The sequence below is a fragment of the Hesperophylax consimilis genome, chromosome 28, assembly GCF_061612785.1.
Source record: "Hesperophylax consimilis isolate HC1 chromosome 28, BYU_Hcon_1.0, whole genome shotgun sequence".
In the NCBI taxonomy this organism is placed as follows: Eukaryota; Metazoa; Arthropoda; class Insecta; order Trichoptera; family Limnephilidae; genus Hesperophylax; species Hesperophylax consimilis.
In genome coordinates this window covers 7260747-7288703 of record NC_142863.1, presented here as the reverse complement: position 1 = coordinate 7288703, position 27957 = coordinate 7260747, and the positions used below count along the sequence as shown (strand labels likewise).

Here is a 27957-nt window from a genome sequence, read left to right as displayed (position 1 = left end):
TGTAAATATAACTATGTAAATATAACTATGTAAATATAACTATGTAAATATAACTATATAAATATATTAAAAATGCACAACATATATTGTATGTATAATTAATTCAGTAAATTAATATTATTCATTTAATTTAATTTTAATATGTGTGAATGAAACCCTCAGCATGGGAGATCCCTGTTAAAAATATCATTATCTTTATTTGTAAATTAAAGGAAGTTTAAAAATATTTATTATTATTGTTGATTCTTGTATGCTCATTCTGATGAAATGGTTGCATTTTTTCTTAAATCTCTTTCTTTTTTCTTTCCTGTGTAATGTTTATCTATTTTATAAACCAACCTAACATGGCCAAACATAACCTAAACCAACCCAATTGTACTTCTGTATTACCTATGTATTTTATTTAATTATTCAAAATAATTCAAAAATAATCTTTTAACTATTTTTAATTAATTTATTTTTTATGTGAATATCGCACAAAAGTCTATTCCTAACAGTCTGGAGACAGTCTTCTTCTTCTTTCGTATGGTGGGGGGGTCAGAGGGGGACATCTAGGTCGCCATGTGAACCTCATCAATCCCGCCGGGGAATGAATGTAGCGGGCATTCGTCGACCACATGTTCGGTGGTCTGTACCGCACCACATTCACACATCGCCGACTCTTTAAGGCCCCACCTGTGCATCATGTGGCCACAGCGGCTATGGGAGCACCTTAACCTATTGATGGGGGACCAGGTTTTGCGAGGCAATGAGAACCCATCTGGAGACAGTGGAACTATGGCATCCCATACGGTGGTAGGTTGCGAGACTAGAGGGAGTTGGGGAGACAAGGATAGGCGAAAGGAAGTTTGGGAAGTACCCGGCTATTGGCCATTTTCAAGCAATGTTTCTGTTACGAATGATGGTCTTTTACCAGGGCGATACTGAGAGTATGTAATGATAATAAATGTTTTATTATATTCCATTTTTGTAACATAGAGAGCTAATGATATCCTCACGGTGATCTCCCGTGCTGAGGATTTTGTTTTTCTGAAATAGGTAATTAATTACACGTGGTGTTTTTTACTGCAGTTGAGTGGTTTTGATTTCAGCCTGTAATTAGTTTCAGCATATTTTCTATTTTTGATCTCCCTTTATTAAGAATCCAGATTTTTTATGGTATACTAGCTGTACCCCGCAACGCGTTGCTGTAGCTCAGTCAGTGCAGATAGAGAAATAATAGCGCGAGCTATTGCTTTTACGCCCAATAGATAGCGCTGTTTTTTTTTAAAAAAAACATGTTTTAACCTGTCACGGGTGACATCTATATAATATAAAAACACACGCGTATTTGAATGCAACGTGAAGAACTTCAGAGATTTTAGATTTTGAACAAACGAACATTTACATTTTTATTTATATAGAAGATAGATTTAAATGTTATAATATCACTGTGAGTTTTGAATGAGAGTGGGATTTTATTGCAGAGGTTACTACCATAGTATACGAAGCTTTTTGCACAAATGTTGTATGTCGTAGTTGCTTGTTGGCTATGTTTTTGACCTTGAGATTTAGTGCTTCTAATATAAATATGTGTTTGTTGTTATTTCTTGTGTTTTGTATTTATGAATGAAAATGAGTATTATTTAATTGACAGTACGTAAAGTTTGCTGAAGATTTCTTCAACTTGCTACAACTTACAGGGACTTTCAGGATAATTTTCATTTCTTTTTGGGTTTTAATTAGTGATTTTAGGATATAGTCATTTGCACTGCCTCATCCGATAATATCGCATACAAATCTGATAATATGATGTAAGTTATGTTAACGTCATTAAATTATTTATTCGTTTATGCGTACCAGAACACATCGCGTTATAATTACAGAATAAACAGCGCTATAAAAAGCGTACCAGTAATGAAGAAAAAAAGCCCGGTTTACACAGCGCATTCCTGCGGGGTCTGCGAAACCTTATCGCGCTTCTAATTAAGTCCGGCAGATGGCAGTGGCGGCGTTTGTAAATACACGTTCTCATCTGACAGCTCCCCTGCTTTCTGTCCGGGCCCATGTAAACACGGCATTACTTACCGACTGACAACGCCAACAACAGGGTGTCCCAACAAATATATTCTAAACAAAATATTTAATACAACTTATTGAGTTTTTATTTTTTATCTCCACACGGCAGGCTCTGAGATCATCTTTGGGGATGCTGTGTCAAAGGGTCTTTTTTAACACGGGATTTGAAGAGATCCATGTTGTATAAGTAGTAATAATTAATAATAATAACTCTAGTAATTTGTAATTTCTATCACCTAAGAAATTCTAAAAAAAGTACTATGGGATTCATATATCTTATACTGATTTATAAATGTGGAAATTCTAACTATACAATTGTAAATGTTCTCCAAAATGCCCTGGAAAGAATCTCAGACTTGTGATGTCCCGAAATAAACCATTCATCTGTTCTGAATGCAATTACTAATGTTATCCAAATTTACCCTGGTAATAAATTACATCTTTGCGATTCTTTCAAGGATAAAGAAACCATCCTGTCACTTCGAATGCAATCCACAATGTTCTCAAAATTTGTTTTGACAGCATCGCCATTCCATTTTAAGAATATTATGTACTAAATACACAAATTGGCTGTCCTGAAACGGGAATCCTTCCCAGTTGGACAGACAAAGGTTAATTTTGTTTTGTATTGTTTGTAATTTATATATATACAATAAATAAATAAATAACAGAAGAAATACAGAAATCGTTACAATGCCGAGGTGTTGAACTTAAGAAAGAGTCGTAAAAACGACCCATTCTCTTGTAAAAAATTTGTACAAATGATTCCCGACTAAGCACCGGTGCTGAAAGGATCAATGACGCTAGTTCCTCGGAGCATTTTCCATTGTAATACCGGTAGAGTAAGGAAAGCATTCCTATCTTGTACTCTAAAGTTTGCTATACCATTACGAAGGCTTCCGTGGTCGAGGGGTAAGGCTCTCAACTATCAAGCTGGAGATTGCGGGTTTAATCCCAACGTGCGCTATATGATGCATGATTAATTTGTGTTATTTCACAAAGTACTTATTATAACCTCAAATCACAATATTACCGAAGATAATATTCGTGGTGAATTCTACAATAAAATATTCCAAAATGTCTGTTAAAGTAGGCCACACTGTACCACGGTAGAGACAGGTACCTACCGACAAGTTGAGGTAAGCCAGTTCCTTGTTCCTGTTCCGCAGTACCTAACTGGAAAAGATCTGGACTTTATCTCTACCTCTGGACAGCGTCCAAGGTTAGGTTACAACAATCATACAACCTAAGAACTAGTCAACGTCAAGAACCTTCTGTAATAGTTAACTCTATAGACAACCGAATTAAAATAGTGATTGGAAAGATTATAACGATTATAGACTAACTTACCTACATAACTAAATTAATCGTAACAATCCAACAAACCAAGTACAGATAATTTATTATTTTATTTTATCTATTTATTTAACGCCCAGAGGGCTTTTAAACGTAGGTGGTACAATTTTAATGACAGTTTTGAAACATAAGAAAGAAATAATAAAAATAAAATTACATTAAAAAATAATATTTGCAAGAAACAAAATTAAAAATAACAAGAACATAAATTATAAAATACAGCGATTTGACTGGTGTGCAAAAATATAACTTCCATTTAGGAATAGTGTTGAAATAAGTCTTTTACGTAATCCACAAAATTCGCAAAGTTAATATTAAATATATCGACATCACCTAAGTATTGGTTTCCCGGTTCCATGCTAACTCAACACACCTTCAAAAGGTGATATAAAGTCATTAAAAATGATGATTTATTTTAACCTAACCTAACCTAACCTAACCTAACCTACTTAACCCAGTTAATAAAGTTTTTGTTTCATCACTTTCCATGACTTTATATTACTATTTAAAGATGTGATGAATTATCATTTTGATGATTTATCCGGTCACCTGGTTTCCCACAGTGTGAAACCGTTGTATTGGGGAGTTCGCAATGTAATTGCGCTTATATGTGTGTTGCAGTGGAATAGTGTATTTTGTCGTGTTGTTATTGTAGGTATTCGTAAGTTTATGAGTTTCAGAAGTTCGCAACAGTCGAATTTAGAGTTTAGAATTTTGAATAAAAAAGTTAAGTCGTTTATTTAACGCCTGTCTTCCAATGTGTGTATTTTTAGAGTATTTAATAAGAAATGATATTGTAAGTCTTCTAGTGGGATATTTAATTTAAAATTTATAAAACGTAGAATTTTTTTGTATTTGCTCAATGTTATTAATGTGAATTTTGTAAGAGGGAGACCAAACTACTGAGTTTTATTCAATTATGCTTCTAACTAGAGATATGTATAAATTAATCATATCCTTGTACTGTATTACCGCCCAACATAAAATTAACTTTTATTTTCCTAAACACGCTCATTATGGAACATAAATATACATGAATAAAATAAATACCAAGAGTTACAGTCCTAATAACATGTGCTTAAATCTATGTATGTAAATTTTTCTAATAAATAGTAAGAAGTGTTAATCTCAAGTGACCTCCCAGGTAAGTTAGTCATGTACAAAATATAGATAAATAATAATGTATGTACATTCTAACGCAGCCATACGTTCATTGGTCAAATGCATTGTACAGTACATATACAGGATTTTCCAATAAGAGGTGTTATTTTGATATTCAATCGTAAAAGATCAACGGTTTCGTTGCTTGTGTAGCACGTAGCGCCGTCTTGTTGAAAATAAACGTTGTTCCGATTAATACCATCCAATTCCGGCCGTAAAAAATCATTAATCATCTCTCGATAGCGATCCATTCACCGTAACTGTTGCTCCAGCCTCATTTTCGAAAAAGTAAGCTCCAATGAATCCGCCGGACAATAAACCGCACCAAATAGTCACACGTTGATTATATAGAGACTTTTCAACAATAACTCTTGGGTTTTCCGAGCCCCAGATGCGACAATTTTGCTTGTCGACGAAGCCACCGAGGTGGAAATGGGCCTCATTACTCAAGGTGATTTGCATTTGATTCAGTCAAGTGAATTTTAATAATTTCAATGCGTTGTTGAAGCGTGTATCGTTTCATTTTTATTAATGGCGTAGTTTCTATTTGTCAAATGTCAAAAAATGACAGCTTCAAAAGTAACATCTACCGAAATAGCGGGCTATTCAAAATAACACCTCTTATTGGAAAACCCTGTAGTTTTGTAATAGTGATCGACGATCCGGTGGATGCATTCTATCAGTCATAAGTTGATAATCGTTTATTTACCTTTCTATAGTTAGTAATAAGATAGAGCATTGTAGAAATATATTATAACAGTTAACTCCATTAATGAATTAAAAGAGGTGGGATTGGGCGCGAATTTGAGTAATCTGAAATTATGTTGCCTGTTGTATGCTGATGATGCGGTACTGATTGCTAATAGTATGGATGATCTACAGTCTCTCGTGTCTAGGATGAACGGAGTATGCATGAAGAATGAGTCAATGATAAATTTAAGTAAGTCTAAAGTAGGTAATGGTGTTTGAAAGAGAGATTAATGGAGGACTGAACGCAGTTGGCGCTAACAAAATACTGTCCAAAGAAGCGAAGCTAGCAGTCCACAATGGAGTGCTGGTACCTACCCTGATGTACGGAAATGAGGCATGGAACTGGCAGAGAAAGGATTAAAGTAGACTGAATGCTGTAGAAATGAGATCCCTGAGGCGTATACGTGATAAAACCATCTATGATCGTGTGAGAAATGTGGAGATCCGCAAAGAGTGCAAGGCTGATGTAAGCGTAATGAGTAAGATCAAGAAAGGGACGCTTAGATGATTTGGGCATGTAGAACGAAAGAGCGAAGAAAGGAGAATATATGACGCAAATGTGAATGGTAGCAGAAGTCGGGGACGCTGTATGAAGACTTGGCACGACCAAGTGAATCAGATACTTGAGTCGGGCCATGTGAAGAGTCAGAATAATAGAAGAGTATGTATGAGACGATGTATGAATGTGAATGAGGCAAGAAGTGTGTGGTCTGACCCTTTTTTTTGGCGGTACGTCCTCTCTGCCTACCCTTACGACACGGCGTGATGGTTCGTTACTTAGTTAGTTGACGTTTACCCGGAATGGTTTGGAGTAAAATTTAATGGTTTTGAATTCTTTGATAAAAATCGACTCTACTTTCTATAAATATAAAATGAATGTATTATGTACATTTATATCTAAACCTAGCGGAAAAAAATCTCCAAATGATAGTGAAAATCCTATCAAAATCCATTGAAGAGTTTATAATAACTAAGCGCACAAACAGACTTATTTTATACTATTTAGAGATATTTGAACATCGCCCTTGAGAAGAATTTTTACAAAAACGGAGCTATGCAAATCATCCAAGTATTATTATTGATAACTAGTAGTTCTTTGAACAGTAAACATCGAGTCCAAAAAAGCATGTTTCTAATTTTCTCCCTTTTAATAATTCCAAACCAAATTTTCACTTTCTAATTAAATTATAAGATTTACAATCTCAATGACAATTATTATTTCTAACTTTCTTCATACAAGTAGGGATCATTAAAACGGCCCCCATCTTGAACCGAAAACGGAACGTACAAACAAATTTACAGACAGACAAATGAAATAAATTAACATATTTTTCAATTATGTAGATACAGTAATACTTAGCACATGTGGTCAACGAATGCCCGCTCCATTCATTCCCCGGCGGGATTGATGAGGTCCACATGGCGACGCCTGAGGCCCTAAAATGGCTCGCAGATCTAGATGTCCCCCTCTGACCCCCCACCATACGAAAGAAGAAGTAATACTTAGCACAATGCAACCGATATGTATACATTTTTTACATTATAATTCCCCTCAGAGACCATGTTATCTTTGGGGATGCTGTGTGCATGGTATTTTTGAGGAGAGGAAGGAGTGAACATGATTCTTGATGAAACTACAATATTGGTCTCTCCAAGAACCCAATATAACTCAAAAAAGGAGGGATGAAACACAGAGGCCGGCTATTCGTTCCACAACCGATATGTTGAAAATAGAAGTCGTGGAAACGACCCGTTCATGTGACAAATTTCAACCGCATACAAATGTTGGGCACGTGCATGTTGGGTGCTGAAGGGATCAATGACGCTAGGTCCTCAGAGCAGCTTCCTTTGAAATACCGGTAGATAAAAGCCAGCATTCCCACCTGACGCCTGTGCTGTAAAGATTGCAATCCGTTTGTTAAGATAAGAGAATCAATAATATATGTAATTTACGGATATTAAAAATAAAAATTATTTTAAAGAAAATTCCTACGCGGACAAATTGAAAATTATTGTATTAGAATCTTGGAGGAATTCCCCCAAAGATATAATAAATAATATTAGCCATAGACAATAATAAAAATCGCAATAAAAAGATGGCGGCAAGGACGATAATGGCGGAGGGGAGTGTGGCACAAATGGCGGCTCCCGATCTGTCACCGGCCACATCTGTCCAATTTCAAAAATAGAACGCACGTGCGCCGTATCCGGTTCCTTATTAGAATTCTTTTTGAATTTAATTCCATCCGGAACAGCTGCGCCCTCCGGCGGCAGAAAAGGGAGTTAACCCTCTCGAACAGAACTACATTAAGAACCCTTTCGCGCAAGGAATGGCGGCCGTTTATACATTCATGTTCAGTGATGAAAGAAGCCGGGGTTGTTCCGGGAAGACGTTTTTCAGGAATCCCAACTGCACGGACTGCGGTATTTGTGGTTTGAAAAGGGAACAATACATAGTGGAAGGAATATTTATACCCCAAAAATGAATATGGAAGCCACCTCCGAGCTGGATCCCAAAATTACCTGATAAATTTTCTTGATTCTGCAAAAGGAGGGTTGATTGCCATCTCTAATGCACGTGTTTTCTGGGCGTATCCTTTTGCCCAAAGTAAGATAAATTTTAGCTTACTTAAGGTAAAAGGTAAAACATAAAATCAATTTCTTTGACCTATCTGGAACCTAAGAGACGTGCTATGTGTTCCTTCTTGACCTTGCACGATCAAATTAATCAAATACTTAAGAGGGAGCTACAAGCCAAAAATGTGTATATTCTTGGTATGCCTTATATTGTAGGTAATAGGCATTAAAATCGCTTGATAAACGGAGTCTAGAAACGTTCGATATCAAGCACAAAACTGGTTTTTATTTATTTTGTAAGTAATTTTATAAGAAAGCAAAAAAGTTAGTTAAGAGAAACTGTCACAAATAATCTTAGCTATTATACTGTATTTTTTAAGAGTTTTTTGCTTTACGCGTTCATACATTTCTATTGAAATAATATTTTTTTTAGTAGCTTATATTTACATTTTTTATTGAGTCATTTATTTTTTATTTGTATTCTACTCAAGCGAAGCGATAGGAAAACCTTCAATTTATCTAAAGCATATTTTTTGGTATTCGTAATGTTCACCAATTCGTTATAAAGATTAATCAAAATAGTGATTTAGCACTAAGCTTCGCCTTAATTATTCAGGTCATTTCAAGAGTCAGAATAAGTTGATTGAGAGTATTGGATAGTTGGTCGAGGGGTCCCAGGCGTCGAGTTTTATCATCCGCTAGATAAATCCACCATTATTAAACCAGCATTTTTCCAGTTTAACTAGAAGTTCTGTTATAGTGGAAAAAAACAGAAGATTTAGAATAATGTTGATTAAATCTATTTGATAATGCTCATACACTCTGGCGGGATAAAAAGGTACTATCAAACACGGCTACCATCTTGACAGAAATGACCGGACACGCTACACACAAACAATTTACAAACAGATGAAGTGCAAGGTGGTCGAGTCAAAACAGGACTTGTGTTGTGACACGTGTTCCGACATCATGATAAAATATTCGTATTTTACGTAAGTTTAACAGGAAACCCGTTAATTCATTCATTAAGGGCCTGCTATATAGTTTTTAACCAGATTACCAATAATTTGAAGTGATTCTTAATAATTTAGCAACACTCGTTCTTCTCCGCACAAAGAAAATTGTTTTAACTGTCATTTTCAATATTGGAACTGATTTGTGGAGAATTCGGACTATCCCGTGATTTTTAACGGATCTGCGCTAGTAATTTAAATAAAATTTAAGGAAAATATCAAATGTTGCCACACGGAAAAAAATACTAATTTGTTAAGAATCTCTTAAAATTATTGGTAATCCGGTTAAAAATCCGGGATTGCAGGCCCCTAACGAATGAATTGATAGGTTTTCTAGTAATTTTTTGATAAAATACGAACGTATAATCACGATGTCGCAAAGCGTGTTAAATATTCATTTCTTGTCTATTATCAAGGCAAATGCAGGTGCATGAACAGGTGTCCAGATGCAGGCCGTGTCCTGATAAACTATTTGTAAATTCCTTGGGGTGCGTATAAATAGGACAAAATTTCGTGACATTCTGTCCTGTTTATACGCACCCCAAGGAATTTATTAATAGTTTATCAGGACACGGCCAGCAATCACGTTTTTAAGCGGACTCCCAATAAATTCAAGAGATATTTAATAAATTAGCAATACTTATTTACCTTCGTGCAGGTGGTGATTCGTAACTAGGAATGTTTTTTTGTTTATTTTTTATTTGTTATTGTTTTGAATCACCACCGGGGCGATACTATAAACTTGATTATATCTATAAAAACGTCCAATCCACAGCATTGTAAATTGTAACCAAATATCAGAGATAAACAACCTTCGGGCAGCGATCTCGATCCCATATCAATAGCGTGTTTTTTTGCGCCATGTGGGTGATTGGGATATACTAACAACATATCGCCGCGCGCCGTACGGACACATCTGCTACTATTCAAAAATAGCACCCGACATGTGCGGCCAAACTGGGATCATGCAACTGTGTAATAAGTGGATGCAGAGAAATTATCAAATTAACTACATTTTTTTTAAATGTAACCGTTATGTCGATTTTAAATCCGTTTCTGATTTTGAACAAATTATGATCAGCAGAAGAAGAAGCCAAAAATGTGTATATTCTTGGTATACCTTATATTGTAGGTAATAGGCATTAAAATCGCTTGACAAACGGGGTCTAGAAACGTTCGATTTCAAGCAAAAAACTGGTTTTTATTTATTTTTTAAATAATTTTATAAGAAAGCAAAAAAGTTAATCAAGTGAAACTGTCACAGATAATCTTAGCAATAATAATGTATTTGTATTTTTAAAAGTTTTTTTCCTTTACGCGTTCATACATTTCTATTGAAAAAATTTTTTTTTTTGTAGTTAACATTTATATTTTTTTTATTTAGTAATTTATTTTTTTATTTGTATTCTACTCAAGCGAAGCGATAGAAAAACCTTCAATTTATCTAAAGCATATTTTTTGGTATTCATTATGTTCACCAATTCGTTATAAAGATTAATCGAAATAGTGATTTGGCATTAAGCTTGTCAACTTATGTAGGACAATTTTCTCAGAAAGCTGAAACACACCTAGAATCGGAGACCTTTTAAATGTCAAAAAAAAACAAATGATAGTTGCCTTTTTCTACTGATCACAATTTGTTCGAAAACCGAAACGGACTTAGAATTGACATAAATCATCAATCGGGAAACTTTCAACTGTAAAAAAAAAATGTCGCATAATCGATAACTTTGTCGCACGTGAATTCCTAAGTAAGTAATATTAGTTAAGCCCCGCATACTATAGGAGAGGCGTATTTACTGTACCCAGTAAAAGTACCGGGTATTTTCATGCAGTACTTTGTACTTGTGACAAATCTCAAACTACCTGGTTCCTAAGTATTTGTAAATATCACAGAAATCTGGGTACAGTGAGTACAGGTACAAAAAAAAAACCGTTGAAAATACCAGTTACCAAATACTCATAAGTGTTTTATGCTGGGACTTAGTATTTATTACTCTCCGTCCCCAGTCCCCAAATAGGTATAAAATGCTTGTGAGTATTTTGTAACCGGAATTTTTAACAAGTATTTTTTGTACCTTTACTCACTGTACTCGGTAACGAAAAGTACTCACAGGATCTACATCTACAGCATGCCCAATTTCTACCGACTAACAAGTTTCTCGTTAACTACTTAAGTTTTTAAGTTCCAAAAAAATATATGTTATTTTCGCAGATAATATTTATACATTTGTAGTGCTGAAACGTTAATTATACGAAATTTACTCTATAGAAAAAAATATCAAACTAAGCTGCAAAAATTAATAAAAACACGTTTTGTTCTGTTATTTAGTACCTATGTTATAGGCATAAAAAAATTCATAGTGTATCTTTAAATGCAACTAAAGCATTTGTCGAGAGATTTTTGCTCTTCTACAAACAAGTCGTAATTTATTAAATATTTTCACCATTTTCGCTTAATTATAATAGTTTTTTTAATATCAGCGCGCTCTCTCTAACATTCGTATTTACATATCTCCCTTTCAAACTACCTAGAATGCTTACCTATAGAATTATATTCCATGTTTCTTATGGAAATCCGTGTTCTTTTTTTTAAATTTGGTCCTTCAAAAACATTTTTTTTATAATTATTATAAACAACTGATCTTCTATGGTTCTTCGAGCGTTAGTCCACACCATACTGCCTTGTGTACCGTGCACCGTGTAACGTGTGGGCCAGTGTTTTATATTCTTCTGTTCCGAAATAGCCCAACACATGATTACGTTAGGGCGCCAATTTAAATCTATTACTAATCGCTTCTCCCCGTCGAGAGATAGTCCACTGGTAATTGGATGAAATTCTAACAACACTGGAGTTTAAAGACATGGGGTCAAGCACAAAAAATATAACTTTACAATATAGGATCGAAAGGCGTAACAAGCGATGATTTTATACCGATTTCCCGAGCACGGTCGCGTTGTTGATAGCCAGACTGATATTGATATTGCAATAAAGTATAAAATCGACATACACTGGCAACACTGGGGGTATTTTCTATGAATTGTTAGAATTTCCAAAATGTCAGACGGATACGTAGAAGTTTAAAATACTAATAAATTGACAACGTCAAATTGAAATAATAACTTTATTTTACATTGACAGTTCGTATGCACTTTAGATACTAAAATAGAGTCATTTAGTTCATGAGGTCTTTAGTCATAACACTCATAACTAACAACTTTTTTCTTTCCGGACTGGAACAGAATCAATTAATCGCTTCATAGATGAATTAATTAAGACTATAGATCTTGTATAAGATTTCTTTCAATTCTAAGAGCTTAGTTAGTTCACCTCCATTCATTAATAAGCCAGTTATTTTGCATAACGAACGACATTATCCAGAAAGTTGTGTTTATCGACAGTTTAAAAACAACGGCTTTTGTCTACCGACTGTAGGAATCATATTCTGACCGTGCTCGCAAATATCGCTAGCTGACCATAGACGACGTATTTCCTTTACCGTGCTAGAAACACACATATTGTCTCCAGAACTTCCTTCTTCTTCTGGCGCTAGTAAAATTAGATTGTTAGTTGTAAGTTTCTTCATATGTAAATATATATGTTATTAAGACAGTAGTTATAGGCCTTAGTCGTAAGTCATTAGATATAAGTCTTAGATGGAAGTCACCTGTTTTAAGTCTTGTATAAATTATTTAAGAAATATATTTGTACAGCGCCCTTGAGGTGATTTTTCACGAAAACGGCGCTATATAAATTAGCAAAATATTATTATTATCACGAACGCAGGTTTCGGATAGTGTTTGACTGAAACCGAACGAATGGCTGAAACTGGCGAAAATTGAAACCGAAGCAACGGACGAATACTTCAAAATATATACAAAATCTCAAATAAGGATTTCCAAGAACAAGTTGTTTCGGAGAATTTGAACTATTCTTCAATTTTCAAAGTCAATTTTCAAGTTCTGTGAGAGATTTTTTCAAGTTCTGTTATTATTTCAGTTCTGTCAAGCAACTAGCTTACAATGATATAATAACAGAACATGAATAGGATTTTCACAGATCCTGAAAATGAACGTTGAAATTTTATGAATACAAAAGAAGTTTCTTTGGGAAATAAACTCTAAAACCTTCTCATTCTTGAGTAATTGCTTCCGTGCTGAGGATCGACCCATCCCATGGCCCCGATGAACAGGCTTCTCTACTCCTTACGGCCTTGCGCTGCATGGATAACCAAGGACACAGATGTTCCAGTAGTCTGTGATACTTGATCTAAGGCATCTTCGATCCTTCCCTGCATCTCTTACCTTCTATTTGCCAGTGATCATGAGTTTTTCCAGGATGGAATCCTCAGTTTGGAGAGCAGTCCAAATTATCTTAGGATACATTCTAGGCAGACTGTTGATTAGCCTATTTTGATGTCTAGCTGTTAAAGAATGAATATATTCCTGAACATACTTTTCCAGCACTACATTTCGAAAGCTTCTATCAGTTTTGCATTCGCTGGTGTGCTAGGCTTTGTTATTCACTCTAGTCATATATATATAATAAAAACGCTATCGGACGTTCTGTTTTCGATACGGAGGCACGGAGAAAAATGCGTATTGCTAATTTATTAAAAATCTTTTAAAGTTATCGGTAATTATTGGATTGTATTGTATTTCCTGATAAACTTTTAGTAAATTCCTAACAAATCGGAACATGCAGAAATATTAAGATTTTTATTATTTTTATTTCACTAAAAGTTTATTAAGAAACTTATCGATTTATTCGTTAAGATTTACGAATAATTTGAAGTTATCTCTAAATGGTATAAAACAACTAGCTGACATGTACCCGGTATTTCTCGACTTATCTCTACTTTCAATAAATATAATATCCATGTATTATATACGTAAACCTTCCGGAAGAAATTCTCTAAATGATAGTGAAAACGCTATCAAACTCTGTTGCATAGTTTAAAAGAACTAAGCCCACAAACAGACAGACGCGGATAGTGACATTGGTTAATACTATTTAGAGAAGTAGCTATCCGCGCCTGTCTGTTTGTTCGCTTAGTTCTTCTAAACTACGCAGCATATTCTGATAGTTTTGACTATCATGTAGGGAATAACTTCAGAAAGGTTTACATATATAAAACATGCATATTCGATGTATAGAAAGTATAGAAAATAATCTAAGCAACACATCAGGAAGTTTTATAAATTATCCAAATTTAATATCATTATTTTTTCTCCGTGCAGTCACCTAAAACCTTATTTTGACCCCTGTTTTGCCGTCTTCTTTGCCACTTGACTCTCCGTAAAACCTTAATGAATGTTAAAAAAAATATTGCACTGTTTGCTGATATGTGTTATGTGGAATTTAGCCTGTTTTCAACGTCCTTGCAGCGTGTCGGTTAATAACTCAGCCAAAACTCACAGCTGTGTGCGCTCAGCTGTGAACTATGGAGGAGTACACCTGTTCAAGCAATGCTTCACAAGAGAAAACAGCGGTTTGATAAATGAATTCACAGAATAACAATATCGGGGACTGACAGCGGCGCGGCGTTACTGCAATCTCTAACCTAACTGTACCTAAGAGTTTGCATACAAACTAATTTCATTTTGGGAGGTGGGTACAGCTAGTGACGTCCCGGGAAACGTTCATTGGATAACTAATATCTCTGCCTTAAGTCACCCCAAGTGGGGAAGGTTCACAAGATGCGGCAGTCCACCAACTGCGTGGCGGGCCGGATTAGAAGAGACAGGTTGAGGGATAATTCATTTCTCCCATCGCCATACGCCATTACTTAAATAGCATTAAAAAAAGTTTCCAAGTTAAGTGTGTATAAAAATTATTATAAGCAGTAATTAGTCGCCTGAAATATCCATACAAATTGTAAATATCTCCCGAGTAAAAATAAATGCCGCTGACGGGAATTGAACCTTCTGATGTCCGGCCAGGTGATCTCGACCACTGAGCTACGTCGGCTTATTCCCAACACGCCAAATAATTCAATATGTACTTATACTTCAATAAAAAATTACTGCTTCTTATATTTTGTAGGGTAAATTATAGGGAGTTTACATCACCCGAAATTATAACAACATTACTTTTACCCACATTTATGTGAGGCTGGTATCACTGTAAACCTGCGCGCGATACTTCGCGCGGCAAATATTTCATTCCCTCTCCAGTGGTCTAGCCGCCGGTTTAGACCTAAACCTCCTCTAACGTACGCGATCAGTTTTGTTCATAAAATTATTGTAAGGTGAGTTTTGTAAAAATAAAAAAAATAAAACTAAATTTAAAATATTAGAATTCTCATTTTTACACACCGAGAGTAATCACTTCACCTTGGATTCTGCGGATTGGAGAACCACAGAATCATTCAACCAACAAACCATTTAAATTGGCGATTATCACAATCCTCCAAAAAATTTTCACCTATAAACAATCAACTTTATTCTTGTAGGAAAGGCTTTGTTAGTGCTAAATTTTCCCACTAGATGGCGTCGAGACATATTATATCTACATTTTTTGGTGAAATATTTTGATTTGTCAAATATTTCAGGCGACTAATTAGTGCTTATAATAATTTGTTATCCTTTGTGCTATCTTATAAAAAATAGTTTTTCATTAAAAAAAGGCAGTAGAAATTCAGAATGCGGAATAATCAATTCTCTTGATCATGCAAGTTTTTCTTCAGTCGATTTATTCGATTTATTCTACAACTCCTATGTTTAGATTCAATAATACAGACCACCCTCCGGAATAATAAATAAACATATCGCTTTTAGCAAGACGGAAGCTAAACATCGACAACAATTCAACAAATAACACGTGTAATGTTTAAATCACAAGATACCCGCTATCCACGTGCCTAAATAAATACGCAGTATTCGATTCGTGCTATAAATCAACCTGACAACAGATTTGTTAGTAATCGAGCGATATAAACCTGTCGACCACACCCAGGATACATTTGGGTACCGCCGCTCCGGGAACCATTTATTGGATAACCAACACTTCTGTCATAGGTCACCTAAAGTGGTTCGCTAGGTCCTGTGATTAAGCAGGGTTACCCGGGTTCATAGGGTGAGGTGGTGTGCCAGATCGGGAGAGTTTTGGAGAGACCCCTTGACCTCTTCAACTGTTCTCTCGACCCATCGCCTTGCGCCGCAGTGATCTCTAAATTCCTACCCAAACCTCATACCTATTTTTTTAATTTTTTTTTTATTCTAGATAAAATAAAATAACATTTTTCACTTATTTAACTAGAAATAACGAATACATTACACATAAATATATTACACAACGATATTATTCACTTTCATTGTTTTGTTGATTGAGCATAAAACTGAACAATTTTTTTTAAATGTACGTAAACTTTTTTCATTTTTAATTTCGTCTGGGAGGCAATTAAATATGTTGCTCCCCTCGTAACCAATGGATTGCTTGCCATAATGAGTATGTATGGTGTTTAAATGTGTGTTAAGTGTGTGTGTACTTGGGACGTTTTAATGAGTTGTGTATTTGTATGTATGAATTTATTATTTATTTTGTAAATAAGGAGACATGTATTATATTCATATAATTTTCTTAATTTTAATAGTTTTGTTTCCATGTATAACTTTTTGTTGATGTTCTAGATTTGAAATGAAATAGCTTTTTGATTACTTTGTTTTGTGTTACCTGTAGTTCATTTATATATGTTTCACATGCATTTCCCCAGATTTCATTCAAGTAGTTTAAATGTGAGTGTACGAGGCTATAACATGGACCTTTTTTAATTTTATTTTGGTAACAGATATGATATCCGGATAAATACACTAAATAAGGGGGTGATTTTATCTTTAATAGTATTTAATATTACCTTCCCAGATCTTCCTATAATTACTATCCTTAAAAAAGACCCTCCACACCGCATCTCCAAAGATTATTTTCCTTAGAGCCTCCTGTGTGGGGTCAGTGTAAAGGCTATCCGGGCTAGCGTTAAGCTGGACACACATGGCTTGGCTGGGACAGTCATTTGGCCCCGAACCATAAGGTGACCACACACGGCCGAGCCGAGGAGCCGAGCCAGTTTTATATATGTCCAGTGATGCCATGACGCGAAAATGAATATCGGTAGGTTGTAAAATATTTATTGAAAACTTTCCCGGAAATTTTTTGTAATGGTATTTATTTATTTATTTATATATACGCCTAAAAAGGCTTTTACATAGAAGTGATACATGATGCAGTACAATAAGAGAATATGTATTATACAGGAGATATTGACAGTAAATAGATGTAATCCATTTTAAAAAAGGTAAAAAATACACACTTGTAAAATTGTGATTACAAGTATAATGAGAAAATGTTAAAAAATATGAAGAAATATTAGTAAAACGTATGAGTAACATAAAGTAAAAAAGAAATTACAACAACCCTACATATAAGACAAATCATTAAAACTAATTCACCAACGCTACTCTAATTTGTAGGATTCAACAAAGTGTTGGTGTAGATTATGCTTGGTTATATATATGGAGTCAATAAATAAATCAATAGCACCCACATACTTGTTGCCCAGATCATGCATCCTATTGGTCAGTGAGTGTGTCTGATAGTTGGTCGAGTATGTATTACAGAAGAATGTTATATTTTGTCTTGTATTCCTAGTCGGCACATATAGTTTAATAGTGGCAAGGATGGCAGGACTATCAATTAAGTTGTTAATGACTCTGTGTAACACAACCAGGTCTGAAATAATTCTCCTGTCAGACAGTGTTATTAGATGCAATTGATTCATCAAACTGACATAATTAATGTAATCAATAGGAATTCCAAGCTTAAAATTTACGTACTTAAGAAATTTGTGCTGAACTCTTTCTATATTATTGGAGTGAACTTTATATAAAGGGGACCAAATAGGTGAATTATACTCCATTTGACTTCTGACTAATGAAATATAGAGGGTTCTCATACAATCTATGGACTTAAAAATCAGAGTTCTGCAAAGGAAGCCAAGTATATATATATAATATCACTATCTACACAACATAAATGGATTATTTTTTCACAAACATTCAGCAAATCTTTATTAAAAATACAGGGTGGGGCAAAAGTAATCACCCGATGTTATTTCGCTGTATTTTTTTTTATTTTTATTTTAAACTTTGGTACTGCTTGTTATTTCGCGTTCTTGCGGACTAAACCGATTCGTGTCTTGTCGATTTGTATTCTGCGTTTGTTTACTTCGCAAATGTCAAAACCGAACTGACATTTGGCACCATTTGCAAAAGTTATAGCGTTTTCCAATAAGGTGATTATTTTTGCCCCACCCTGTAGGTATTAAAAATAATATCTTCTCTTAATATTATAAAATAAAGTAGCTTTCCCCGTCTGTCTGTCTGTGCGTTTAGTTCTTCTAAACTAACCAATGGATAGGGTTTTCACATCATTTAAGGAATTTGAAAGAGAGTGTACGAAAACAGTGTGCAATATAGTTGTGAATGAGGAATACTTGGAGCAGGTGGATGAGTTTGTGTATTTAGGAAGTATGTTCTAGAGATATGGGAAGGCTGATAGAGATATTGAAAGAAGGGTAAATGCAGGTAACTCCATTAATGGAGGACTGAACACAGTTGGCGCTAAGAAGAAATTGCCCAAAGAAGCGTAGCTAGTGGTCCACAACGGAGTGCTGGTACCTACCCTGATGAATGGCAGTGAGGCATGGAACCGGCAGATTAAGGATAAAAGTAAATTGAATGCTGGGGAAATCAGATCTCTGAGGCGTATGGGTGATAAAACCATGTATGATCGTGTGAGAAATGTGGAGATACGCAAAGAATGCAAGGCTGATGTAATATTAAGAAAGGGACGCTTAGATGGTTTAAGCATGAAGAGCGAACGAACGAAGAAAGGAATTTAACGAGAATATATGACGCGAATATGAATGGCAGGAGAAGTCGTGGCCAATCAAGTGAACCAAATACTTGAGACGAATCATGTCAATAGGAATAACAGAAGAGTATGTATGAGACGATGTATGAATGTGAATGAGGCTACGAGTGTGTGCCAAGACCGGGTTGTTTGGCGGTCCGTCCTCTCTGCCTAACCCTGACTCTCCGCCTAACGGCGTGATGGGTATTTAGTCATAAAAAAATAGGAAACTTCTGCATGATGAGGATTAACTAACTTTCCATTGATAAGAACTCAGCAATGAGCAGACTGCGTAATGTTGAATGTATATAGTTCAATACAGCGTATGGTAGCGGTTAGCTGCGAATGTTAAAAGTTTGTTTACACACGTGTTTTCCACATCTATCAGGCAGTTGGTCCATCGGCCACACGGAGATCAGCTGACCTGACTCATCTCGACCAGACGGGAATAAGTCATCACCACACTGTGTAGGTACTGTACTATTCTATATCCTGTCCACCTACAGTATTCTCTACTCTCTGGGGAATAACTCAGTATACAGTGGGGACTTTACAGTACAGGATAGGAGTATTTAGTAATAATCAACCACTTGTATTGTTTAAAAACTCAACTTGTTTTAAGGAAGATTAAAGGAAACAGTACTAGTATCTTTAAGCCTGCATCATTTATTGGAGACAAACCATACTTTTGATGGAGGGTTTTTTTAAAGGAAAGGCGGGAGAGGAACGTCTTTAGAAGTATGAGGGGTGAGTAGAAATGTGAATGGTGAAAGATTCACGGGGCGACGGTACACATACCTCTAAAATTATTGTTGATTATTTTAAATTGAAATGGGGCCACAAAATAAGTTTGCGATGTTTGAAGGAGTACCTATTTATTTGTTGTTAATTTGTGTTTTGAAATAATCTCAACAATCTCTTGGGATGGTTGTTTCGCAGAATTTGAACATTTCGTCAAATTTCAATGTTCTTTTTCGGGTTCTGGAAAGTCCTATTCAAGTTCTGTTATTGTATCATTATAGGCAAGTTGCTTGACAGAACTGAAAAATAACAGAACTGGAAAAAATCTTTCACAGAACTTGAAAATTAAATTTGAAATTTGAAGAATTGTTCAAATTTTCCGAAACAACTCTTCCTTAGATGTTGGGATTTTTATCAGTGCACTCCGGAATTAAATCTTTTCGTAAGCTACATTATATGAGGTAACAAAACCGGAATCGTCCTTCTGGGACCGGAAGGACCGAGGACTCCCTGGAGGCTAATGGTGGGGCACTACAGTCAGTGAAAAGCATTTGTTGAGAAGGTCAAATCCAACCCTGGGATGTAAATGGTTATGATTATGACTGAATTTCCACAGCGATAGATAGTATGTGCATACCACTTAACAAAATCATCATTCAAAGTAGGAAATTCCTACGAGCGGTTGTACCCTATCTCACGAGGCGTATCAATAACAAAGCCGGGTAGGTAAGATCCACTGAATAAATAATTCCTAGAAGTTTTTTTTGTATGTTAGTATCTAATGCAAAAGGAACCCAACTGCTCCCAAATGATCTGGAGCCAGTGAGGATGCCTATGGCATCCCAATTCTGAGGCTAAAAGTGGTGGAGAGGGCAAGGAGATAGGAATGAAGGGAAGTAATAGACTATTCAGTTCTGTTCTGGTGCGATACTAAAAATATCATTTTCAATGAATAAATTGTGCAATAACACAAATCAAATAAATTTTACTTGCGCTCGCCGCAATCTCCAGATTCGTAGTCTAGGAGCGAAAACACTCAAGCATAAAGGCCGTTGAAGCTGGATAGGATATGAAAGAAAACCGATGACAACATTTAACATAAGACCTTTCGACAAATAGGCGCCAGAGAGGCCAATGAAATACTCTGATATGATACTCCCGAAGCATACTAGATGAAATATATTACTAAGATATGAAGAGAATACATAAACTGGGCAATGAACTAAAAGTTGCTAGTTAATTATTTATTTATTTATTAATTTTCGGGAAATCGACAATTTACATTTAATCAGTTTGTACATAAGTATTATATAGTAAAATAAAACCAATTATGGATTTCCTCCTTGTGACTTTACCTCTACTTAGAGCATAATATGGAATAAGTTATTTAAATAAATTAAACAAAACAAAGATTATCTAAAACGAAAAAATTACAAAACAGTACATTTATAGCCATGGAGAGAGGTTGAAGGTATAAATCAAATCATAATAGAGATATAAACAATATAGACTGAGAGCTCACCAACTGCCTCACCTCGCCTAGTCTTCTGTTCCAAACCTTCTGGTGTTATCTCTTCAAGACCAGCCGGTCCTGTTCAGGAAAACCGCCAACGCCAGAAGCGAGCAGAGACGACAGCACACCCAGTGCCCAACATTCACCGAGCACCGGGTGCGGAAGGCAGATTGTTCATAAATTTGTACCACTATCATCATCATCGGCCGTAAAGAAGCATTCTCATCGGTTGAAGACACTGTTTGGAACCGGCGCCCAAATCTACAGTCTTGTGCGGACTCCCGTTCAGTACAAATGGTATTATTATTATTTATTCTATTCCAAATTTCTGTAAAATTCAAAAATCTGTAAATTAAAAAATAAGAAAATACAGAGATTTAGGAAATGAGATAAAAAAAATTTGGCATTCTCAGACTCTAAAAATATTACCATTCGTTATTTCGGCTACTGGCATTATACCTAGCTCTCTCATTCAACATTTAGGCGTATTAGATCTATCAAAAAATTTATATATAAAGATGCAAAAGTCGGTCATTTTGAATACATGTAGGATTACGAAAGATTATTTTAAACATTTATGCTGAGGGATCAGTTAAGTAGGATTTATAGGCCCTGTTAGGAGTTCTACCGAGCCGAACCCTGTGATATGAAAATATCTGGAGTCGGTGAATTATTTTCCCATTTGATCTCTGTTGAGTTGACGTGTTGTTCTTGTATTGTTTTGTATTTATTTTGCTTATATAATGCACTTGCATAATGTTGATTGACTAGATGATCATTTGTGGAAAAGTGTGTGGAAGGGTTTAGTTTTTCCTATGGGGAAGATTTAACCCGGACATAAAATCGGAAATTGAAAAAAAAACGACGAAATGCGATAATATTATGATTTTTATGAACACGTGTTCCGATATCGTAATAAAAAATTTCTTCTCTCTTTTACTAAAATCTTAACGCCAGATTGGGTGATTTACGGAACATAGCTAAATTTATATAGCGAAAAAAGGTGCACGCGAAGAATGCACCGAATGTATGAAAGATATCGAAATTTGTATAATGAAAATTAATAATTGTATTATAGAAATAAAATAATCATCATCATCCCAGCATAAATAGGGATTTTTTTAAATTAGTTCGGACACGCTGACACGCCCATGACGCACTTCTCGACGGTTTGTTTGTTCGGTGCCAGCCTGTAGCCCGTAGCAGCCGTAGCCCGTAGCGGCTGTTGCCCGTAGCTCTAGCGTTATTGTTCTATACGTCTAATATGTGCACAGTGTTGCCAGCACGGCTAGAGTTGCCAGTGTTGCTAGACACCATGCGGGATGCACATGTTGCCACACTGATATCTCACACACGCGAGAGCAGGGTTGCCACAAAACAAGTTAATTTAAAAATAAGAGATGCGCCATTTTCGAGCAAAATACTACTCAGGGGTCTAACACAATGAAATGGATAACTTTACAATATCAAATCGATAGGCGTAACTACCGATGATTTTATACCGTTTTTCCGAGCACGGTAGCGCTGTTGATAGCCAGACCAATGATGATAACGATATGAATACAATATATAATTCGAAAATACAATATTAAATTCGAAAAAGAAACATTCGTGGCACTGCTGTTTGCGGTGGAAACTGTAAGCTTTAGCTGACAAACACAATAGTCCCAACTGCTCCCAACCGTCTAGAACCAGTGAGATTATGGCATCCCGGTTGGGGTATGTTGTGAGGCTGAAGGTAGCGGGGAGGGGAATGAGATGGGAAAGAGTAAGATGGGGATGTACCTGGCTATTCAGATCTGGTCACCAAACACGGCCAAAGCCATTTCAAGCATCGTTTCAATTCTGAATGGTGGTCTTACACCAGGGAAATACTGAGAGCATGTTCCACTCTAGAACATGCTTGTAACATACTTCCCGCGCTATCAACCCCACCAAATGCCGATCGGGTAGAACCGATATTTAATTGTTACGGCTCATTCTGTGTGTGCAGATAGAGAAACATTAGCGCGTGATATTTATATGATATAGGTATATAAAAACACACGCGTATTCAAATGCATCGTTGTGTCAAAATTTCAAAGCAATGGGTGAAGAACTATCGGAGAATTAAGAATTTGGACAAACGAACAATAACATTTTTATTTAAATAGATTTTAACTGCTGTGATGACATTCAATTTCAGAGAAATGCGTGTGTATGCGATCGCCACCAAAAGTTGACACACTGCATTGTCATCGACAGTGAGTCTTTTTGATGAGTTTCAGCACGAACGGATGTCGATAAGTGGGTTAATTTCCGCTTCCAAGATTTGCATTATTTTAAAATTAAATAGATGTATTTAAAAATAAATAATTTTAGGTTGCAAGACCCTGCCCATTGAATCTGTAAGTAGCTAAGAGTGCTCTGGTACAATGTACGTACAATACAAACTCCTATAGATGTACATCTATAGGCTAAGAGAAGGTGGAGGGAATAATGTGTGACCGCCGACAGCGCCATCTGGCCGCCGCGGCAACTTATCGCACTACTCATCAATTACAATTATTATAATAAATAAAATAAAAATCCTGATCGTAAATTTTTACCATAAAAAATCCATTTATCTTGAAAAAACGTCTTCTACATTGACTAATCCACGCCGCCCGTTTCGAAGATTAATTTTGTAATATGGCATCTGGCATACCTAGCTAATATTTATTATGAATTATTTCCTCAATATTTCGTATCCTTGAAATAATAATGTATATTGAGGCGACGCACTACGTAGTTATAAAATTTTGGCTTGAAAATTTAATAGCTTAGACATATTTTAGACACTTTAATTAAATGCTGCCAATAGAACACACCTTGGCCTTTGAAATAAGCGATTTTTTTATTTGATATGTATTCTTATAAGCTCAGAAAAAAATAAAGGATCAGGCCTATAAGATCTGCTTTTAAGTTCAAAATCTCCTACTTACGAACCGTATTTCGGTTATGTTTTTTTTTGTATGATGTGGAAAATTAAGACCTTTAAAAACGGTTTGTAAAATATTTAAATATTTGTGCCCGGACTTCTCAAAATAAAATAAAATACTTTTTGGCGTAAATCAAAGCGGGCGGCTTGTATTAGCGCGAATTTAGACCTTATCGTCGTCTACATAAGGAGTGTTATTGTTAGCGGCCCGATTCCAAATGTTACACGACGTGTTGCATTACATTCATATGAAAAGACGCCGTAATTTCATTGAAAGACCAAAATTTCCCGACGTATTTTTAATTAGTATTTAAAAAATACTATATTTTTTATGTAATTATATTGCATTAGATTCCCCACCGAATAGATAATATCCACTAGAAATTTCTTACATGTAGATTTGAGTGAAAACCGTATCGCCGCTGACTTAATACCATTTGGTTTTTTATTTTAGTTTATTGGAGAAACAAAAAGTTTTTCAATTTGATAAAAATAATTACATTTTACATGGCAATATCTATTGAGTATATAATATATATAATATATCAATATCAATAATCGAGTTTTAGACTCTTGTAAAGGTAAACATGTTAATTTTTATTGAAATATGTTCTTACTACGTAAATTTAAATAATTATACTGTATTTTATAAAATAAATAAAAATATGTATTGAATAAATTAAATATATTTGTTATTTTTATGCATTAACCGGTGAAGTTTCCACACAAAATTCATCTTACAGACAGAAAATAAACAGAAAATATCTAGGATATCTTAGATATCTTAAACACCCTAATGAGAATAACTGAGATATCTTAGATATCTTACACACCCTAATGAGATTTACTGAGATATCTTAGATATATTATACACCCTAATGAGATTTACTGAGATATCTTAGATATCTTACACACCCTAATGAGATTTACTGAGATATCTTACATACCTTAATGAAAACACTATAATGAGAATAACTGAGATATCTTACACACTTTAATGATAATAACTGAGATATCTTACACACCTTAATGATAATAACTGAGATATCTGATTATTCTGATTCCCTCAAAGGAGTTGTTAACGAATAGACCGGTCGGTGGCCGAGTGGACATTTCGTTTGGGTCCCACCCAGGTGTAGTGTGTTTAATTCCTCGGCTGGCCAAGTCCTCCATCACAACACAAGCAACATTTTAGCTTACTGTGGTGGTAGTAGGAGATTTAAAATATTGTCAGGTTATTCGTATCCCGGTAATGTTTTTCTTTCCTTAAAAAAAAAAATCTCAGATATCTTACACACCTTAATGAGAATAACTCAGATATCTTAGATATCTTACACACCTTAATGAGAATAACTGAGATATCTTAGATATCTTACACACCTTAATGAGAATAACTGAGATATCTTAGATATCTTACACACCTTAATGAGAATAACTGAGATGTATTAGATATCTTACACACCTTAATGAGAATAACTGAGATGTCTTAGATATCTTACACACCTTAATGATAATAACTGAGATATCTTAGATATCTTACACACCTTAATGAGAATAACAGAGATATCTTAGATATCTTACACACCTTAATGAGAATAACAGAGATATCTTAGATATCTTACACACCTTAATGAGAATAACAGAGATATCTTAGATATCTTACACACCTTAAAGAGAATAACAGAGATATCTTAGATATCTTACACACAGTGAAGAGGGTACGTAATTAACAATTTGATTTAATTTTTTCCAATATGCATTTAGTTAACTGAACCAAGGACAAATGAAAATATCGACGTCTGAAAATATATAATTCTATTTTGTGCATGTCCTTCTTAAAAATGAATGTTGTGTGTAGTGAGTGTTTTGGTTCAAGCCTATTTATTCCACTCTACATCTCTCTTACACATCGCATTTATTATATTCTTCTTATAAAGTCTCTGTGAAAAAATATACATATTTTAAACTAGTAATTTATCCGTAGAATTTGTGAGTAATTAAAATCAATTATTCCATTTCACAAAGATTTTTGACCGAGCACGGAGAAAAATTACTAATATTGAATATTGCTACTTTAAAATTATTCGCTTAACGAATGTATTGATAGGTTTCCTAGTAAACTTTTAGTAAAATACGGCAGGCAAATGCAAGTGCATGAGCACTTGTTCATATATGTTAGGAATTTACTAAAAGTTTATCAGGAAACGGCCTGCAATTCAATGATTACCAATAACTTTAACAGATTTTTAGTAAATTTTTCTCCTGCTTCGTGAATGCGTTTGAGTCACTCAAATTGATACAATTTGGCATCAAACATATTTCTTATGATATTAAAACGTGGATATTATTCAATACGTTTGTTTCTGATTCAAGCAAAGGAGTAGTTAACGAATTTGATTTTTTTAATGTATTTAGATTTTATCGTGATTAGTTTTTGGGTTATTATGCCGTCTTGCAGAGGAGGCCAAAGGATTGTCATTGAGATAGTGACATTTCTTTGTACAAATTGTAAAATATTAATATTATTTAATATTCTAATATAATATTATTATAATACTCGTTATTTGAAATTTAAAAAATTTTACTTTCAAAAAAAAATTATGGTGGGGTTCCTAGATATTTAAGTAAGTACCTACTTAATAAATACTTCAGAAGAAATTTTAGTTTTAATTTAAATTGAATAAGAGAAAAATAGATGCGAGGTCCACACAACTGTTTTATTACAACCGTAAAAAACTCACCAGTTTCTGCAAAGTATAAATCCGTTGGCGCCAAAATCTTCCGTCTTCAAAACAGAACAAAACACTTCACTGCGAGAAATGACAAAATAGAACTTACTGTCAAAAACTTGGGAATGAAGGGAGAGGTTTTTTTAAACATTCAGAATATATAATTAGATAACTATTTATTGTCATTATTTATTTAGATATCCAAGCGCTACAAATACCTGCTACACAGTTAGGTTACTAATAACAATAATTGTTTGCAATTACGTTGAACATTTTAAATTTAAAAAAATCAACAGTTTGAACCTGTAAGGTCTATAAATTTACTCAAAGACTAGCTGTATCCCGCCACGCGTTGCTGTATAACAATCAGTCGGTCTGTGCAGATAGAAAAACAAAAAAGCATGTTGCTTTTACGTATAGATTGCTGTTTTTTTTTTAAAGCATGGTTTTACCTGTGTACCTAAAAATTCACAATTCAACGCAGCTAAATTTATACATTAAATATACCGATGTATTTTGATTATAAAAATTTAGATAAATTTTATTAATTATTCACTGATAGAAATTTAAAATTAACTCTAATAATGACTAAAATCAACAGTTTCAAAACGCTAAATTATGTATTTAAAAAATAAAACTAATTTAGCCGCGTTTATCGATGGATAAATTACGAGTTATATTCATTATTATTAATTGTATTAAAGTTCACAAACTTCCTTTAAACAAAAAAATGAACAATGTCTTCTAATTAACATATCTCTAAAAGCACTGATTCTAAATTACTATTCAATTCTGCAACTTTAATAAATATGGTGATAGTAATAAAACACTGATTTAATAAGTTAAAGAACATTATTTTTAACCAAAAATCAACTATGTCTAAGTATTTTGGTAAACTTGTCAAATTCTATTTAAAAAAACAACACTTGATTTCAATTTAAATATATAATGAAGACAACTATTTAAGTCGGAGGTTTAAGCAAATACACAAAATATGTTTTTTTGTGGTTAGTTTGAGTTATTTTTGATTTGTGCGTATTTCCTAAACTTTGGTTGTGAAAAAAATGAACTTTAAATCATCTTTCACCATTTCCCATCAGATAAATAGTTATTTCTTGTCGTAATCAAGTGCTATTTTTTTAGTATTAAGCGTTCAGCGTAATTTGACAAGTTTATTAATTATTTGAACT

At 34.5% G+C, this 27957-nt stretch overlaps 1 protein-coding gene across 1 annotated transcript in view; it reads right to left on the bottom strand.

The window, feature by feature from the left end:
• The window catches only part of LOC149410109 (uncharacterized), a 196676-nt gene that overhangs the window by 168607 nt on the left and 112 nt on the right, over nucleotides 1-27957 (bottom strand). Inside the window, exon 2 of the mRNA XM_089648945.1 lies at nucleotides 26780-26985. The gene's annotated coding sequence lies outside the window, so the exon portion shown is untranslated. The remainder of the gene's footprint in view (nucleotides 1-26779; nucleotides 26986-27957) is intronic.